The following is a 20,154-nucleotide window of genomic DNA, read 5'->3' as shown; positions in this document are numbered from 1 at the left end:
TGCTCAGAATTATCTGGAGAGCCCTTCCAAAGTGCTGAGAACATAATTTCTGTGCATTTCCATGCTCTATGAATCACCAAGAACAGAACATGAAGCCAAGAAACAGCAAAACGTGCACACGTACAAACAACAAATAAGAGCTGTTAGGACTAACATTAGACCTACCAAAATACATCCTGAACATATCAGGAAGAGACCAACAGGAACTTACACAACACGGCACTTCCACGTGAGCCCCTCTACTTTTGTTTGGGCCCACAGATCAATACAAATGTCAGGAATTAATAAAGCTAGACGTACAGATCAGCTCTCCAGAGAGCAGCCACATCTGTTCAGCAATGCCAAGCTGCCAGCTGGATCGAATCCCAAAAGCCTTTAAAGGGTCATCATGCACAGCAAAAGCTCGTACTCGGCTAAAAACCTTTTAGCCTAGCAACTAAAAAGGTAATAGGTATTCTGTTAATTACATTAAGTAATTAATGTGTTTAGCCCCGTTAATTAGGATGCCTAATTTTAAAAAGCCTAAGAGCCACAGTATTTAAATTCCTGTTTTATTCTGGTATTGCAACAAATATCTACTCTAAACCGCTGCCATTCTCACGGCTGAGTCAAAAATGTGCTGTTAACACAAGCTGATCAGTTGAAATGGAGAGTCACAGTAAGTATTGCTTGCTGTGTACTGCATACTCTAAGCAACTTTAGGGTATGAATGATCAATTAAAAAATCCCAAATGAAAGACACCCTGGATGTCAGATGAGACCATTAAATGTAGAATTATATTTTATGTAGGTGCAGATTGCCAAAGCATCCTTTTCTTGTGCAGGAAGAAAACTCCACAGTAGATGATATTTGCTTCACTCCCCAGCATGTCCCTTACTCACACATTAGGGTCTTGCAGGGCATGAAATCCCCCATCAAGGTTTTGACACAGAGAGCTGTTTCTGAAATAACTTGTCTGCTGGCGTCAGTGGAAACTGCTCCCGATTTTGAGGTATTTGGAAGTAGTGTAGAACCATACATCCTTGGTTAAACACTATCTACAGTTTTTTCCACAGCTGTAGGTGGCCCAGTTTACCTGTGGGAAAGACACAGCTGACACCCTCAAACACCTTGGTGGGCACATGCTGAAGAGCTCCAGTGTTTAGGATTACAACAGCTACTGTATAGCTCCCCCTGCTCCAAGGGCATCACAGCCTGATACCCATTCAATTGCAGGAAATCTCTGATGCTCATAAGGTAGTTCCAATCCTTAACTTGCCGTCATTTCCCAAGGACAACCCAAAGGGTGAGGTCCAGGCTGGACCTCTTCACATGCCCCACAGAGCCATCTCCTTTTGTATATGAAGAAACCATTTTAACAGTGTAATTAAGATCAAGTTGTTGAAACTAGCCTGAAAAATTCATGTGAATTACTGCTGTGCAGTCTATTTTATTGAAAGCAAATTATTGCTCCCAAATTTTACTCCTATCAGTGAGCAGTACCCAGGGTTCCCTAACAGTATGAAAAAGCACTGCATCTGGCAGTGTTTGTCACTGCACACAATGCCTCAGGAGCACTACCAGCATTGCAGGGCCACTACAGGATGTGGGACACTACCCAGGAAGACACCTGGAATCGTTAGACTCCATTCGATTAGCAATTCAGCTATGAACTTTATATCCCTTTAAGCTGGGCTTATTAACCTCACTACACAGCACCCCAGACCAGCCATCTGGAAATGCAGATGTCATCTGCTCACCTTTGTAATCTGCTGTGAAGTTTTTTCAGATGAAGGCGTATTTCATCTTGTGGTGCTATATAAATAAACAAAAGTACTATAAACAATCGTTTTTATCTGACTGGGGTTATGTCATATGGTTTGCTTTCTTTATGAAAGAAAACACATACACAAAGTGCAACCAGATGCTGTTGGCAGAGAACAGATTTAATATGGACTCATTTCTGAAAACATGATTACAGATGTGGCCTACATCTTGAACCCAATGTTTAAGGAAAAATTCTCTCTATGCATAATAATTTCACCCCTCTCCTATGCTTTCTCTAAGTTTATTAACTCACAAAAAAACAGTTCCTGGAACTAAAAAAAGCTAAGAGGCCCTTCCCTCTCACGCTTCTGCCACAAAAATCACTCAGGCATACCCTTACCAAAGCAATGCTGAGCAAGTTACCCAGGAAACACTGCTTTTGTAGCAGCTTGCTGCTGTACCAGCCATCAGACAGCAACTCCACAGGTTAGAACTAAGTCTAAACTAAGCTTATTTAAGCCAAACAATGCTTACCTAGGACTGATTATATATGTAACATGTTTAAGAAAAATCTTTTCTCTACATACTTCTTCTACTCTCACTCTACCTTCATATAAAAGTAAATTATTACAATCCCCAAGTGATCCATGTTACTAAAGTTATTGCCTTAGCAACATATTTTTCAAGGGAGTTAAAGTACTTCAAACTAGGTTAGTTAACTACCAGTGAAATCACTTATAGTCAACAGTTGAAAGAAAACAAACTCCTTCCTTGAAGTACCTCTTGGTTGGGCCTTTGAAAGGTACAATTAACTCTTGCAGAGGACATCAACGCTTACGAGCACCTATTTATTGGTACCGGTCAGACGGCAATCTAGATTAATCAAGTATCTTCTACATGCAAGGTACTAGAGAGGTCATATGAAATGATGAAAAACTTTATAGCAGGAAAAACACTTCTATTTTCACTTACAAAATACAGTGTCAGATGATGTGAATGGAGCTTCACTTTTAAAAATCCTCATGACAAGCTAATTTCTAATCAACAAGTATGCAACTCTATTCACTTCTGAATGCAGGAAAATGGGACAACTGGATTCTTTCACAGCTGTTTTAAATGTCTCAAGCGACCTTTAACAAGAACTTGAAACATTGGTTACATCTGAATTGAGTGTAATTTTCAACAGGATTGAAAAAAAATAGATACTTGCATAAACACTGTCTTTAGTGATAGAATCGGATTGATTTAGCGTGTGGTTAGAACTAATGGCTTGTTCAGAGAGGGAACTTTGGCGAGGATGGATAAACAAGGCCATCTGAGCCCAGAGGTGAGCAAAGCACTTGTTTCAGCTCCACAAAGGAAACGTTACTTCAGCAAGTGAGGCTGCTGGACTGTCCGGGCGCTGAGGCTCAATTCTGCTCTCACCCAAGCCTTTCCAGCAGCTTTGGTTGGGGTGCTTGGTGCAGGTGAGCAGCTCTGATTAAGACATGTAGTCTTTATCTGTGAAGTGCCTAAAAATTACATTTAAACTTAACTGCTACAACCTTACTTAAGGTAGGTGCACTTACCCACTATCTATAACAGAAGCCTTGCTAGAAAAGCTGCTTCTTCAAACATAAAAGAACCCCCTGTTTGAGAATAGTTTGAGTGATTCTGAAGCCTACTGATGGACAGGGTAGGAGAAACAAACCAGGATGTGTGAGCATTTGTTTATTTACGTAAGAAGGAAGACAGATTGAACTGCTTGAGAACCCAAAACATACAGGTGGTTTCTGGACACATAAATAAATTAATGACAAACCTTCATTCATTTACTAGGTGCCAACTATTTCCCCAGGAACGGTGAATACCAGCAGCTGTCACATCAGTATGGGATAAAGTGTCTTAAAAGGAGAAAGACACGATACCACAGCATTTACACAGCTTGTTTAGAAAAGTTTAGGAAAAAAAAAAGTCTCACAGCCCAAGTCTTTCCTGAGGTTAAGTCAATACTCAGACAGGATATTTAAGTATGAGAGCAAGCTGAATAATGAGCTGAGAACTAAACAGAGAATTCTTATCCAGGTGGTTTCTGAACAGAGCTGAGGACTGACCCACTGTACAAGGAATCTGTATGCAGGCCTAGTAACCTCAGTGTGCTATTCTCAGTACTTCACTGAGGCACCTTAATTAGCCTACCAAGCCTGAGTTAGGTTTGCCTTGTTTTAAGGCTTCCGGCATCCACAGAGAGTTCTCCAAAAAGCAATTCAGAGCAGGAATATGGTTAAGGGGAGAATCTCAGATGGCCAAGCCAAGTGGCATGAATACCTCCTGCCTTTTCTCTAACTTACGGACTGAGCCAAGGAAAGATGCTGTGACCCAAGAGAAAGTCTCAGTAGCTGTGGATCCAAGTCCACAGCAAACTCCCCTCTGTGAGGCACTCCAAGGAAATCACTGCATCTCACAATCAAGACAGTTCTACTTTTATAAACACCACCACCCCACCCCAATCTATCAACTAAGCTAGAGAGAGCACTCTAATCAGAAAGCAGAACAATTGCACGCTTTCGGTCAAGTCTGTGCTCATTCACTTTACCACAAAGAACAGAGAAGTAGAAGATCAGATCCTCATACACTAAATAATATCACTCAGACCTCTCAGGAAACAAATTTTACACAATTGAAAGATAAATAATTTGATGCTCTCAGCTCTAACCTTTTGTTTTTCATACCAAGTTACACAACCTTGCAACCCTCAAACTCCACAGGCTCCTAGGGATGACTACAATTCTACAATGCATTCATTCTTGTCTTGCCTGTGGCCAGAAGTGGACACTGCAATCAATTTACACACAGATCCTACTTTTACAAATGCTTTAATAATTTAGGCACCTTAGGGCAAACTCCTTTGCTTTCTTACGTAATGTCCATTGCTGTAATCCACAGAAATACTTCCAAAAGTTTATCCTCAGGGCAGTATGTAGTTTTACCCCTTCTATCAGCTTTCTTTTTTCATCAAGCAGAACCCTCTTGTACCACATGCATATAATGGTGCAAAAACAGACTAAAAATGCTGTGTTCATTAAATTCGACCATCAGGACAGACTACTAGTGCACCGCAAGTGCTAATCTCAAATCTCATACAGCTTTTTGCTCCATGAGGAATCCAGTTTTCATCTTCCAAATTGCTACAAGATTAGCCACTGCAAGGGAAGTGAGTAACTTCTAACATGAGTAGTAAATAAGAATAAAAAGAGTTAAAGTTATGCAGTTGAGCTTGAATAAGAGAAAGAGCATTAAGAAAGTCTCTCTGAAATTTCTAAGAGGTAGATCAGGTATGCTGAGTAGCACATACAGAAATAGATGGGGAGAGGAAACACTTCTGAGCATTGTGTATGATTCAACTGTCACACCCAATTTCACCAATGTGCAAAGACACAGAAGTTATTGAAAATAACAAGGGGGGGAAATATCCCCAAAACATTCTAAAAATTCAAGAGGCCATTAAAATGACGGCTACAGTTGAACTTCAACAGCTTTGCTGTCCTATCTCTCAGTTTAGAAGTGTCAAAGCTAATACTACGCATTTTCCTCCTTCACCCCTCTCCTTGAGAAGTATATGCAGAAAATTGCAGCTCTGCACTCTCTATACCCTGAAAGATCAATGTTCTGGCATAGCAGAGGCAGCCAGAAATGGATTCAGCATCACTCGTCTTCTGGCAGTGCTCAGCATCAGAGAAAGAAAACCACTGGCATGCTCTCTGCCTTCTTGCCTCACGCTGTATTTCTGGCTGAGAGGCATAGTCATTTATTTATAGAATCTCTCTCAGCAAATTTGCTTGCGTCCTGAAGTAAGCTTTGATGCCTCCATCCCTATTTTAGCACACTACATTAATAATATTTTATTACTGTAGTAGAAGGGGAAAAAAAAAGAGATCCCATTAACAGCTAGCAGACAGTTGCAGCAAGTCAGAGGTAGCAGCAATCAAGGTCAAGTACTCACTGTGCCAAAAAGCAGCACTGCTTCTCGTGGAGCCCAAGCTGAACGCTTGGAACAAGGTTTCAGGAACCTCAGGCACAGCCAGGTCTATTATATTTGCCTCGGTTATGGTCCTTTCAGTGAATCTGGCTGCCTCCCACTGAATTTACTGCTCTAATGGCATTTCAGTCAAGACTTCCTGAGTAAGCCAGAATTCGGGATAAATGCATCAAGATAGGATACAGCGATTAAAAGCACTGCCCAAATCATCTGCTATTGCTCTTTCAATTACTTCAGACACTCGAGCTGCCTCAGTTTTAAACTCTGCTTAAAGCAAAATGAACAAATGCTGATAAAAAAAAAATCTGATGGAAAAGCCAACATCAGCCAAATCTTGGGATTGTTTGTTTCAATTATACAGAATCATTACGTCCGGTCCTTGGATCCTCTTTATTATACCCTCATTTCCCCTGACTGAAGAAACCTCTGAAACAAAAAACCCTCAGGAGCAGTAGTTTAACAAAGACACCATCCAAACTTGATACAGTGACCATATGAATGAAACCAGTGATCTGGGTATGGATAGAGTTTAAAAAAAAATAATTCCAATGGACAAAATGAAAAACTACATTTGACAATAAATCTTCTTTTTATGAGCAAGCTTAATACCCTTCCTCTTGGTACAAGAATGTTATACTGTCTTCCTTGCCAAGAAACAAAAGACAGAAAACCCACATAGAACTAGAACTGTATTAAATCAAGTAAGGATCAGATATACATACATGATATTTTCAGAAAGTTGGGGTGGCTTTTTCTGCATATGGCCTATATCTCACTAACCAAGACTTCTTAAGAATACCAGTGTTTTAAATGAGTCTTCAGAGCAGCAGGAGAAGTCAGAGCCAAGCCAGGGCTGTGGTGAGAAGAGACAACTGCATGGGAATTAACGAACGGGCCCCTCCACACAATTTACTATGACGAGAAAGCAACAGCCTACATGAATGCAAGCATGGCAGTCACACACAGAGCAGTCCCAGGCTGGGAGAGTACACACACCACCTTTCTCCTACAGAAACCAAGTGGCTGAGAACTCAAAACTATTGTGCTCAGGTGAGGGGGGTGTTTGCACCCAGCTCCAGACACCAATGCTTTGGCTGCCCAAACAACAGCAGAAGTGCTGCTGTTCCCATTCTGCACTTCAAAGGTGCCTGGTACAACAAGCTCTCTCCAAAGACATTCGGCTAATCATGTTTCAATTTCAGGGGCTCTGTTTTGGTTTATCTAACACCAAAATGCTACCAACAGCAAACAAGTTCACACCGAGGGCAATACCTACAACAGGCAAAGCAATTTTCAGAAGCTCTTTCTGTTGAAGTCGGTATCAGGTCGTTCAACGCGCTGACACAGCCAGAGCTGTTATTTTTAACCACAGCCACAGTCTATTTAACTAAAGCATCTTTACTCTGACTGAGCCAGTATTACTTTGATAAGACTCCTTAAGTATCTATGCTGAAGCCTGCATATCACTTCAAGCAAAGAAAACACAAACTTTTGAAGATGATGCTTCATTGAAGCTAGCAAAAGAGCAACAAGGAAAAAGAGAGGTGCAGGAAAAAGCTAGGAGGACCCAGCAGTGAAGACCATAAAGTGTTATCTACAGGACAGCTAGACACATGCTGTGAATGTGTATCAATCACCACCTGCACAGAGACACAAACCGGAACAATTTCCATCAACTCAAGCAGAAAACAGCTTTCTGCCATTGGAAACTCAGCATTACATTTCTAAAAATTCTTTTGCCAAATTTGTTTGTAGCAACACCAGGTTTCCTTACACATCATTTAACCGATGAGAACCTGGATGGAAGGAGAAGAGAGGCAATACCGTTTTCAAAGGCATGTAAGAGACCGCAAGTTACAGTCATGCAACGTTTTGGGATGCAGGCTGAACTATGCTAAAAAACTTACTTGTATACTTTTTCCTCAATGTAATTCTTCCTTCTTTGTAGAGAAATTTGTCTTGTAACATCTGTGTAAGGTTATTTCTAGAACCAAGCACAGCCCATCATTTCCTCTCACCAAAGAAATAGTTTGTCCTACATATCCCTGAACATACAGACACATTGTGTCTGGCTGATGCGATGAAGTTTTCTCACAGCGATATTTCACCTCCATTTCTTATACAGAACTATGAAATGGAACAAAAAAAACCAACCCTGAGACTGAAGTATGTGCCATTGTGCAGTAAAAACCTCTTTATTTTCTAATATAAAATATAGTTGTGCACCTTGTGCTGCAGATGTACCCCGCAGGCTCTGGAGATGAGGGGAGGCTGTCACAGAACACAATGCCAAGCACCCAACACCTCCACACCAGCCAGGACTGTTGCTTGCTGGCAGCCTCACAGAACTGGGATATGGGTGCGTGACATGCAAGTCAAAGCAGCCAAAGCAGCTCAGCTCAGCATGCTGAAATTATCTTAATTAAAATAATTTCAAATTCTATGTAGTGACTCCAAAGTGTTGTGTTTATATCAAAGAGGCTCCATTTAAAAATCACCATTCCCCCTCAGATTTTGAGAGTACTGGGAAGGTCGGAGGAACCTGGTAACCTAGCAGCTGCCACATAATATCTCAGAGCCTACAAAACAGCTTTTCCATTCTTACTTTCCTTTAAAAAGCCCCCTTGTAGAAGGCTCAACTCACCAGCTCCTTCTGGTACATTCTCACACTGCCTCCCAGTATGGGAGGTCCCAAGCAGGACATTGCAGAGCTGTCACCACCAAAGGATTAAGGGGCTGGAATCAACCCGAATCTCAGCACTGATGGTCCCCCATCTCTCTATGCCTACAGGTTCTCACCGCTGCCTTCAACACCTTGCACTCACTCTAGCGCTCACTCAACCCTCTCTTGAGCAAATTCCACTTAGAAAGGGAATTATAAGTTCAGGCGGGGCGGGGGAAGGAAGTATTCTGCTGCAATTCACAGCAAATTGTGGAGTTCAGCAAGGCACAGAGATGAGGGGGCAGGGCCACACTGCCAAAAGGGAAGAGCAGGATGTCCCCTCTAGCACGGTTACAACGTACAACCCAAATATTTTAATCAGATGTAAAACAGAGTACTAGAGAGGAGTTGCCGTGTTAAAGACGTGATTGTATTTATTGGAATGCTGACATGCAGACTTCTTATTTGACTGGGTTCTTATATAGGATTACAGGGCTTTAATTTGTTTCTTTAAATCAGTTTTGGAGAGAAAGAGGAACCCCGTAAAAGTTCAGAGAGAAGGTGGAATAACCTTGGAGGGAGTACTCTACCTTATGCTGCGTCAACCATAACAGTTTCCCCAGCACAAATAAATGCTAGCACACATTCTTCAGGTTAACTAATAAACAGAAGAGTCATAAAAAAGAATTACATACACTATGCATTTGCACACTGTAGCCAGTAATTCTGTAGCTTTGATTTCATCTTTGAACTATCAGTTCTATTGACGAGTAAGTGTCAGCAGCGTGCATTACAAAAGGAGTAAACAGATGACCTTTATCTAACTTTATTAATGTAATAAAAGGCAGACCATTCTTCCCCCCCCCTCCCCCCCCCAAACTTGCTTCAAAGAGAGTTTTATAGCCAACTACCAGCAGGGTGTGGACTGAAGCTAAAAAACTTTGAAATAGTTCCCTGTGAAATCTGAAACCAAAATACAGCAAAGGTCACCCCTCTGAAGAACCCTCTTGTCTGTAGGTACACTATAAGCAAAGCTCTGTTAGCTCAGCCTCAGTAATAATGTAATTCAACTTACCCCCTGGGAATAGCAACATCATTCTCTACTACAGAGATAGATTTACTGCATACAATACCTGTTACTATACATCTGCAGCATGTTTGATAATAGCCAGACACTAGCGTTACATGGTATACCTCAAGCTATTCTTTCTTGTTAAAGGCTACCTCGGGTTATAACTATGGCATTGTTATTCTTACTCCCACCATTAGCTAATTCTTTTTAGTCAACTTTGTGTGTAAAGTATTATGTGACACACAAGCCAATATTAACAGGAAAAGGAGAAATACGTCAGATTTTTAAAAGTTTTTACTATTTTTCCCCCTTAAGGAGATTATCTTAACCCTTTTCAACAGAAAAAGTTTCCAGTGGACAGACAGAATCTCTGAACACAAGTATCAGGATAATATAACCATTATACTTTGCTCTGTCTTGTGGACTAGCATGAAACAATTCAGACACTCAAGCTTAGAGATGAGTGCCACATAGTAACTGAGGCTGTTGAAAAGGGTTGCCCGTTGATCTGCAGATCTATATGGGCTAAGCGTTCTGTTTTTCCAACTCCAGGAAAAGACCAGGCAGCCAAAGCTCCTGGCACTGGAGCCACTGGGTGAACTTGGACTCCTGCTCACCTTGCCTACAGAACAGAACACTCCTACTCCTGGATCTCCTCTCAGAGCTCTCCATCCCTTTTGCTCAGGGTTATGTCATATGTGTTTGCCAACTGAGGAGAAATTTGGCAGTCTTCACATCTAAAGAAGAATTTCAGAAAGCGTAGGACTGGAATGATGATTGCCATTGCTGGGCAACACTCCCCTGGTAGAGAGGACATCTCAGTGCATTTAATGGTCTCCATTGGCCACTTTCAGTTCATTGCTGAAGAGACAGCCAACTGGAGACATTCTGACTTAAGATATTTTGAAGGACACAGGATTCCACCTGGCAATACGTTAAAAGTCACTCAATTTGATTGGAAGCACTGATGTGCAATAAAACTCTCACGTTAAGAATAGCAAGAAAAGGAACATTTTCTGCTTATCAGACAATTTGGAACGGCGTGGTCCTTGAAGAATTTACCAGTCTTTGAAACCCAGCCTTTAACCAGGAGTTGTCTTAGGGCATGTAAAATCAGGGACACTGCTGTTTAAAAACATCTCAGCTTGAGCAAACACACACAAAGACCATAACATGCATCCAACAGCCATTTAAAGAGGAAGCAGTATTTCAGTTTTCCTCCAAGCACTTGGCTCAGAGGAAAACATCTGATGCAAAAAGGGAACACACACTGCCCCTCTGCCACCTAAGGGCAAATTATCCAGGCACCTATAAAAAAAGCCTCCTGGAGTTTTACAGCTTAAACGTTTTATATAGTTAAACCAAGCTGTCCTGAGTTCACATGCTTTCTGTTACTTGCTCTGTTTTAACTAGGAAGCTACCTGGATTCGTTTCAAGATTATTTTTTTTTTCAACTAACCTGGGTTTGAGCACAGACTTACTCATGCTAGCACTACACAGATGTATTCAATCTCTTTGCTTGATGCAAAACTATTTAAGCAAAGTTCGAAACAGATTTTAAAATTAAAAAAAAAAAAAAGAGGAACCTGACTGCCAGATCACTGGGTTTGGTTTCTGCTTTTTAACTTATTTTTTTAAAATCCACAAATTGCAATGTGTTTGCAAGTTCTTCTGCATTCTTCTTATTTTTTGCTCAGTACCAGACCCATTATTTCGATCAGGTTGATATGTAACAAGCCAAACATATAAAAAAAGGCTCTTCTGATTACAGGCATATTTTGCTTTACAAACACAGTGCTGGCCAGTAAAGCGTGTATCACAACTTCATTTTTCTTCCTCATCTGCTCAGGATTAAAATTTTGCAATAAAAATATTTATGAAAACTTGACTGAGCCATCCACTTTGGACACTTTGTCTTAGAAGACGGATTTTTTGTGTTCCAAATCATGTACACACAGACGTATCTGCCAAGCTCTCCCTGTCACTCCAGTCCTTAAGCCATTTAACACAGAACATGCACGTGTCCTTCGAATGCCAAGTCAGCTATACGTCAAAGGCAAACAGCTCTGGATAGTCAATCCATAACAATCAGCACGACAGTAAGAAGCCTAATTTGTATTCAGTGCTATGTCCATCAATGGGAATGGGGGAAAAAAAAAACCCAACACATCAACACATACCCACAAATTCTTTCATAGCATCAACAATTTTAGGATTAAGAAAATTATACCACCTTTGGCACGAAAATACACAGTTTGTCCTAAGAGACAACAGCTCCCATTTAGTCAATGAATTAAACACCATGAACATCCTCTGCTTTCTACCCTGACAGCTGGATCAAAACAAATTTGAGTCATCAGAAGAGTTTTGCCTTTGCATATACTTTTAGACAAACAGGCATTTAAAGTCAGCTCCTGTTGAAGGCCAGAAATTGTATTGAACTGTGAACATTACAAAAGCAGTTACTCTATACCTGGGTATTTAATACAGCGCTTCATATACAATCAAGATCAAGAGCAGGATGATGGGCTTTTTGTGAGTACCATCTCAATTTAATCATGGTAGCAGAAATATCTATTTGACTAGTTATTCATTTATTATGGCAGTTCTGCCCAGGACAGTGGTTGAGTCACCATCCCTGGAGGTATTTCAAGAAAGAGTGGATGTTGTGCTTGGTGCTATGGTCTAATGTTGGACCTAGCAGGACTGGATAGATGGTTGGACTCAATGGTCTTGAAGGTCAGGTCTGGCAGAAAGGGAAATGGCACAAAGCTGTGCCAGGGCAGGTTCAGATTAGATGTTAGGAAAAAAATTTTCACTGAAAGAGTTGTCAGGGCCTGGAACAGGCTGCCCAGGGAGGGGGTTGAGTCACCATCCCTGGATGTGTTTTAAAAAAGGGTAAATCAGCTACTTAGGAATATGGCTTAGCATAGGACGGGAACAGTAGGACTTGATGATCTTAAAGGTCTTTTCCAACCTTGTGATTCTGTCTTTTCCAACCAAAACCATTCTGTGATTTCTATAACAATACATCGGAAGGGGTAAAGTTATATTCAGTTAACATGTGAGTGGTGTTAATTTCATACACAGCTTCTTATATCCTAAATTTCAGGAGCATCATAGAAATTGCAGATAATATTGCTGAAAACAGTCTTAGAAGCACACTGAGCCTTACCCTCCACACGCTACTATATCATGTAATCTCCAAATAAAGGTTCTATGTTCTAAGAATTGAGGGGTTTTGTTTGGTTTTGGGAGCACAGCAATATGGTACGTTGCCTAGTGTGTAGCAATAATTGGTCTATTAAAAGAGACCTGGCTTAAATTGCACTTGACTCCTGTTCTAGTGTTGACCAAGAGTCTGGAGAAACCGTTATGCAACTCACTAGTGCTCCTAAAAACGGTTGTGTGTTCGAGTCAGGAAAACACAAAGGTACTTGTGAGGTCATTACTTTTGTGTCATTGTATTCAGTTCTAGACAGAGCTGGATGCACTGCCTAGTATTGTCTTCTGCTTCCGTCCCAAAATCCTATTTTCAATTTCACTTAATTTTTCATACATTAGGTTGAAGGTTGCCTCTACTAAATGTCAGCTAGATCTGAAGGATCCCAGTCAAAACACTTCTATTCTTCCTGACATGATGGCTTCAGGACAATTTACTTTCCAATGCCATAGTTCAATCAATCTTTTTAATCCAGTATATTTTATTTGGAAAACACTGGCCAGCTTTCAAATACCAGACTTTGTGGCCTTACTGATGCTTTTTAGAAGTACAGAGGTTTTTGTATATAAATCCAAAAAGACTAAAAAGTTACATGGGTTACTAAGGAAACAACACTGAGTTACTGGATTATATCAAACAATTTATATTAACATCAGCAATGTCTCTGAACCCAATTTATAACTTCCATTGATCTGGAAATTATTTGAATTACACATGCAACTTCAGTACCAAATCTCTTCTTCAGCATTTTATCAATAATTCTAGAGCCGCCAAAAAAGCATTTCTCCAACAAAAGCCAGTGCACATTTGGAGGGGGAAAAATAATGTATATATTTCAAACTATATTTTCCCCTTCTTGCTTTCACTGCATTAGAAGTAAAACAAGCTTTATTGAAGTAGCAAGCTTTTCTATTTTGCACTCTATTTACCACGCAGGAGGAGACAGACAGGAGCACTTGGTTAGGTGGTAGTCACCCTGCTTCCAGAACTGTGCAAACACAGGATGCAGATCCAAATGGCCTCTAAACTCCATTGTATTTAATGTAGTAGCCGTGGATGATATGGGTAGGAACGTTTGTTTTCTGCAAAAACCCCACCACATCATGTAATAATTGAATATATGCAACAAAAAATAATTCTTGAGACAAATTGCTACAGATATTGAGGAAGATAACAAGTACAGATTGTCAAAGCAATTCAACTGAATCCTCTTTTTTTTTTTTGGCCAATACAGCAGATAGTTCAGCTCTTGGCTGAAGTGCCAGCTACCCTTAAGACAGATCTGTGCTAGGTACTGTTCAAGACAGTACAGTGACAATAAGAGCAGCAGTAGGCTGCCATCAACTCTACGGTAATCAAGATTGCCATGTACTTCAGCTGGAGATGGAACTTCAGGAGGTAGGAACTGCATGAAGGAAAAGGGATTTACCAGCTCTTAGCTGCTGCAGGTCAAGAAAACACAACGTGAAAAGCTACAGAGGAAGCTGGAGCTCTCACACCAGTTTGCAATTTACTGATCTTCACCTCAACCTGCTAACTGCCATGAAAACTACCTGCTGCTTTGATGTCGCTAGGATTTTGGCACAATAAATGATACAAGGTAAGACAAGAGCTTCTTCCTAGCTGAGGCCAGAACAGTTTAAGAGACTGGAACAATGAACGAGGCTATTATAATATTTCCCTAATTACACTTTGTTCCAGTTGATTGCATCCTTGCCAAGCAGAATTGACACTACTGCCATAGGACACATACTAAATTTAATATACTCCCAGAGTCCTACCTAACTAGATTCCCATATCACATGTACCAAACTGTGAAGATTTGGGGCAGAAAAAAAAACCCCAAACCAGAAGCCATCGTTCTCAAACTGAGGTTTGAGGCTCTCAAGCCTTATCTAACTCTTCAGTTAATCTGAAGAAAATGTCAACTTTTTAGCAGTAAACATTATCCAGTTTACTGATGAGGTGACACTCCCCACCCCCACCCCCCATAGTTGAGATTAAGATGCTTTCTTTGCTAAGCAAATTTATTCAAATTGGTTTGTCTTAACTAATAATCCAGACCACAAGTTATCCTCAAACCAGTCATGTACTTGCTAGGATATCTTTAAAAGAAATACCCCAATCTCATTCACGATGATGTACAATGACACGTGTTATCTTGAACACAGAAAAGAATTAACAGTATTCCCCATATGCCAAGTAACTCAAATTTAATACAGCAAGCAGAGTAGACTCTGTGGCAAAGAGATCTAACATTAACACACAATGAGTAAGTTACTGCTTGCTCCCCAAGGGTCAAGTAGCTTTTATTCATCTTCATCTGCCAAAAAAATGCTACACAGAAGACAATTACCGCCTCCCCCAAGAACCCTACCAGCAGCCACACCACCAGCGCTTATACAGCAACCAGCATTTCAAAACAGATTGGGGAAAAAAAAAACCCACCCCACCAGTCTGTGATGTAATGGGAAGCAATGTTATTTAATAGTATAGATTGAATTCTTCAAGTCAATACCAAAACAATGGCTGACACGGGTTTATGAAACAGCAGCACTACGAAAATGCAAAACTGATTTACCAGGGAAATAACAGCCAGAGGTTGCTATGGCTGCTGAAGTTGCAGGGCATTTTTTTAAGAAACTATTTTTTTTAAATCCAGTTTAGGAAAAAAAAAAAAAGCTAGCAATTTTATGCACAGGTCAAAGTCACAGGAGTTGTCCACTTCAATTAAAATTGTTTTTTTAAAAGCAGCATCATTCCACCTCCCTGGCAAGGACACTTGTTGCAGTTTTAACTGGCAGCAAGGATTTCAACAGGGGAGAAATTAGCAGCCTTCTGCCTTCTTTTATTTCAGCTTTTGGTCTGTAAAACATGGCACTTTCAAAATGAAACAAAGTAACAGTTATTTTTCTTTATGTTGTCTCACGCATGTTAGTTTCCGCTGGTTTTCACAGCAAACAACATCCTACACCAGGTCATATGGCCTGTACCGAGTGAAGCTGAACAAAAGCAGGCAGCCCCGCGCCCAATGTCACCTCTAACATCACATGCAACAGGGACCGTTCCAGCACAGCGGCACTGAACCCAGCTCGGCTGATCCAGCCCCGTCCAACAGCCCACGCTCATTTCATAACCAGCCAGGGGTCGATGGGTGAGCTGCAGTACACCTTGCTGACTGACTGCAAAACATCCCCATTCACCCAGGTCGCTCAAGTTCACCCTCTCTACATCAATGCAAAGCCTCTGGCCTGAGAGGCACCGCCTGGACCCCCTCTTTGGGATTAGATGATCACGGTGTACGCAGCAGCCTAAAAGCACCACCCTAAAATCAGCGTTTCCTTAAATAAAAAGGTCTGCTGCCTCAATCCTCAGGCAAGAGTCAAGGATAATGACTGATTTAACCAAGAGACCATTAAATCCCCAGATATCCTAAGGCGTAGCAGCACTCCATCTATTGGTCAAGACTTAAGGACGTGCTTAATCAACATCATCATGCCCTAACCGAAGTCATTAAACACTCAGCCCCTTAAGTAGCCCACCCCTTCCTCCCTGCTTTGGGCTTCACACTCTCCTAGCCAAAATTAAATGCAAGCAATAATGTCTTCTGAAAAATAATGCATCACTACAAGCACCAACGTGACAATCTGTAAAGCAAAAACCAGTATAGGCTATTAATCACACAATTATCATTGTGCTTCACTGAGGAGCACACGCACTCCTTACTGAAAGTAGGATTGACCAGCTCATCTGAAAACAGTTGAAGAGCCCACATCCTTCCCAGATTTCACACCTTCTTTCCCTCTAAGTACTGGATGCCGTTGAGGCAGCTCTAACCAGGAGCCTTCAGCCAGGCCAGTGATGTGATGGCATGTGCAGACCAGAGAACTCATTGGCAGAAGAAATGTGCGGGCAAACCCTGTCAGGACAGCTAAAGGGAGCCTTTCACAGAGCAGCCACATGCAGAACTGCCCTGGCTCACACTGCTGCCCCTTCCCTGCAGATCACACACAGCCATGTGTCCCTCACACCCATGGCTTCATTCCAGTCACCAGCAACCGGACCAGGAGTCAGGTGAGACAGCCTGAAGCTGGCCCAGGCTCACCAAAGCCCTCCTTTAAAGGCTAAGGTCACATTCACCAGCTTCATTCCTCTGGTACCAAGGCTCATTTAAGCAACTCCTTCTCCCACGCAATTACTATTCATCAAACAGCCAGGCTTTTATAACCTGTTGGGCTATTATTTTTTGCCCAGGTATTTCACTGCCATTTATTTTACCTATTCCTTTTAAAACTCAGCTCCTCCACAGTGGCACCACACTGACGAGGCATAATCCTACACACTTTCCCTCTGCCTGGTATCACCTCACTGCCTTCAAGACACAAGTCCAGGACCAAGTGGATGGACACCAGCAGATTCACCCTCAACTCCCCTGTCACGTAACGATGCTGAGAAGACAGAAGCAAGAAGGAGCCCACCCCCATGACCGGCTGCGGTGGCTGTTGCTTTTGTAACATGCATGCTCTGCTCTCTTTACAGAGCCAGTCCCAGGCTTGCTTCCCTGCTAAAATCACATCAGTTGGCCACGCAGCCCCCCAAGCCCGGGACAAACACCGACTGATAAACCTGCTCCTAAATAAGCTTTTCACTGCCAGGTGAAAACCGTGAGACCAAACCCAAGCTCCAAACTCCTGAAAGGCCCACCAGAATCCTCATTTCTGGCGCTCGAAGTTCAGCCGAATTGCGGACCCGCCAACACCAACGCGCGATGAAGATAACCCACAGCGCGGGGTCCTTCCTCCCTGCGCGGCCGCGGCGCAGCCCCGGGCGCAGGGAGATGCTGCTGCCGGCGGTAGGTGCGCATCGCCGTGACCAGCATACGCCTGCCTGCGCTTGGAAATCGCATTCCTGAGCTCCCCGCACCATTATCGGCGGCAGAGGTGGAGCCGTGCGCGGTTAAACGTAGGAAAAGCCTTGCGAAAATTAATTTTTTAGGAAGTTGGGGTTTTTTTTTGAGACTCACGGAGAGTCCCTGCGATGGACCAAGGGCAGCCCATGATTGCAGTAGTTACTTTCCAGGTTCTACTCGGTTAGCAGAGTTCCCGGGCAGAGGCGCATTATTTAAAGCCCCGTGCCTTCCAGCCCAGCGCTGAGGCAGAAGGGCGGCACTGCAGCATCTCCCCCGGCCCGGAGAGCAGCCCGCATACCCACGGAGCGGTTCCCCCCCGAGCCCCGCGGCGACCCGCAGTCCTCCCCCCGCCGCCGCCCCAGCCCGCTGGCAGCCACGGCCCCGCGGTAACCTCACGGCCGGGGGAGCGAGCCAGGCCTCCGGCCGCCGCCGCCCCCCTTCCCCAACCAGCAGCAACGCTTCGCCCGCAGCCTCACAACAGCGGGAAGGGAGAGGATCCCATCCCCTACCTCCCCTCCCCGCCTTCTCCCCACGCCGCGGGAGCGTTACCTCGGCGGGCCCGCGCCTTTGTGCTTCAGTCCATCCCTCCTCACCAGCGGCGGGAGCCCCAGCACCACCGCGGCGAGCGGGCGGGCGGGGAAAGGGGCGGCGCACTATGTGGCAGGAAGGGACACCTGGGCTCCTCCCCCCGCGCCCGCCCGCCCGCTGTGGCTCACTATTTGGCAAAGAGCAGCGACTCGCCCGTCGCTGTCTCCCCATCGCCCCGAAGCCAAGTTTGAAGCCGGGGGAGGGTGAAGGGGGCGCGATGGTTGAAGCCCGCTCCCCTCCCCCGGCTTCAAACTTGGCCGGGGGGCGGCGGCACTGCCAATGTCCTCCTTCCCGGCCGCCCTCCATTGTTGTGCCCGGCTCGGCTCCCCGCGCCTTGGCCTCGGCTGTACCTGCAGTGCGGGGCGGGCAACGCCGCAGGTTCCCGGCGAGGCATCCTCCGGGGAGCGGTTATCTCCGCAGAGCCATGGCGAGCGGGGTCTGACGCGGGGGGACGGGGCTCTGCAGCGCCCGGTGCACAGCTAAGGGGGAGGAATAAAACGCGTGGGATCGGTGAAGAAAAAGAAAACCGAACCCAACCCCAAAATGGGAAAAAGACTTGTTTTCAGATGAAAATTTAAGGGATTTAAACAGTCGTAGGGCTGAAAGGCAGCAGAAGGCTTCTCCAGATGGCTCATGCTGCCAAGGAGAAGGATCTCATGCCATCCGCGGGGAGAAAGCAGCTCTGGCTAGAAGCAACCTGCCCGAAATGCCATCCTTATTTTGGCAAAAGCTGCCCTTTCTTTTCTTACTGTTTGCTTTGGGGGGTTAGGGTTGTTTTGGGTTGTTTTTTGGTGTGGGTTTGGTTTGGGGTTTTTTGTATTCTGTAATCATTCTACTTTGCAGCTGAAATCATCTCTGCTGTTGTTCCCCACCCAAAGTTACTGGTTTCTTGGTTTCGGGGGCAGTTTGCTTACATCTGAGTGGTTCTGACCAGCCCTGGGAGTTTCAGAAGCACTGGGTGATAGTTGTCCTTTATATGCAAAAAAAAAAAAAAGTCCATATTTTAATTGTATTTTTAATTACTTCTAAAACTCAGAGTTTGTCTAAGATATATTTGGAAGGCTTAAAAGTTCCCTTTGAAATCGGCAATATTGCTTACCGGTGTAAAATTACCCTGACAATTAACTTCATAGAGGTTCGGGGACAAAACCTTTTAATTCTGTGTACTGCTCACATTTAAAAGCCTTCTTGGAGACTGTGATCATGGGGAAATGAGCAGGGCTGGAGCAAGGGCAGGGTGAAGACACCACATGCCTGCGGCTTTCTTGTCATGGAGTCACCAAGGAGAGTCCAGCCCATCGGTGTGGCAGCTACAAATCCCTCACAGAATGGCAAGCAAGGCCCCTCAGGAGCCTTGGAAAGAGGTCCTTGGAGAAAAAAAGTGCTTGAGGCACCAAACTATTCAGCCACAGAATGTTTGATTTGGATATGAAGAGGATGCCGGATGCATTTTACCTTTGCAAATTTATAACCAGTGCTGAGCTGACTCTTCCAGACTGGACCAGTGCTATGGGAAGCTGTAGGCACCGGCCACTAATGATGGGATGAGGTGGTACAGCATCTGTTATTTAACACAAGACCTCTAACTATCTGGTGGCTGTAGAAAATTAAAGCTTACCTTGGGCACAGGAAGAACATGGGTGAGTGTGTTTAGAGACACCTACGTACATGCAGAGTGAACTATGAAGGTTGAAGCAATTGGCTTTCACTAATTTGCCTGTTTATTCAGTATAACACTCATGGGATTAGTAGGTCTGTTCCTTGCATGTTCATCCCCTCTTTTGTTTGTTTCCTTTTAGGAAAAAGTCCAGCTGTATCATGTTTTAATAAACTTTCAACCTGAAAAGGCCAAGAAATAATAAACTTTAGGTGTGGTTTTGAAAGCGAGGGTGATACTGCGATGGATCAGGATCAGGACTTGCTGTGCTCTGGTCC

At 43.4% G+C, this 20,154-nt stretch overlaps 1 protein-coding gene across 1 annotated transcript in view; it reads right to left on the bottom strand.

Moving 5' to 3' along the window:
* The window catches only part of ADD3 (adducin 3), a 97,730-nt gene extending 79,518 nt beyond the window's left edge, over positions 1-18,212 (bottom strand). The window contains exon 1 of the mRNA XM_084265024.1: positions 18,181-18,212. The gene's annotated coding sequence lies outside the window, so the exon portion shown is untranslated. The remainder of the gene's footprint in view (positions 1-18,180) is intronic.
* Between the last annotated feature and the right edge of the window lie 1,942 nt (positions 18,213-20,154).

The sequence above is a fragment of the Gallinula chloropus genome (assembly GCF_964237585.1).
Source record: "Gallinula chloropus genome assembly, chromosome: 5".
Classification (NCBI taxonomy): domain Eukaryota; kingdom Metazoa; phylum Chordata; class Aves; order Gruiformes; family Rallidae; genus Gallinula; species Gallinula chloropus.
Note: the sequence above shows the minus strand (reverse complement) of the source record. Positions and strands in the feature narration are given on the sequence as shown.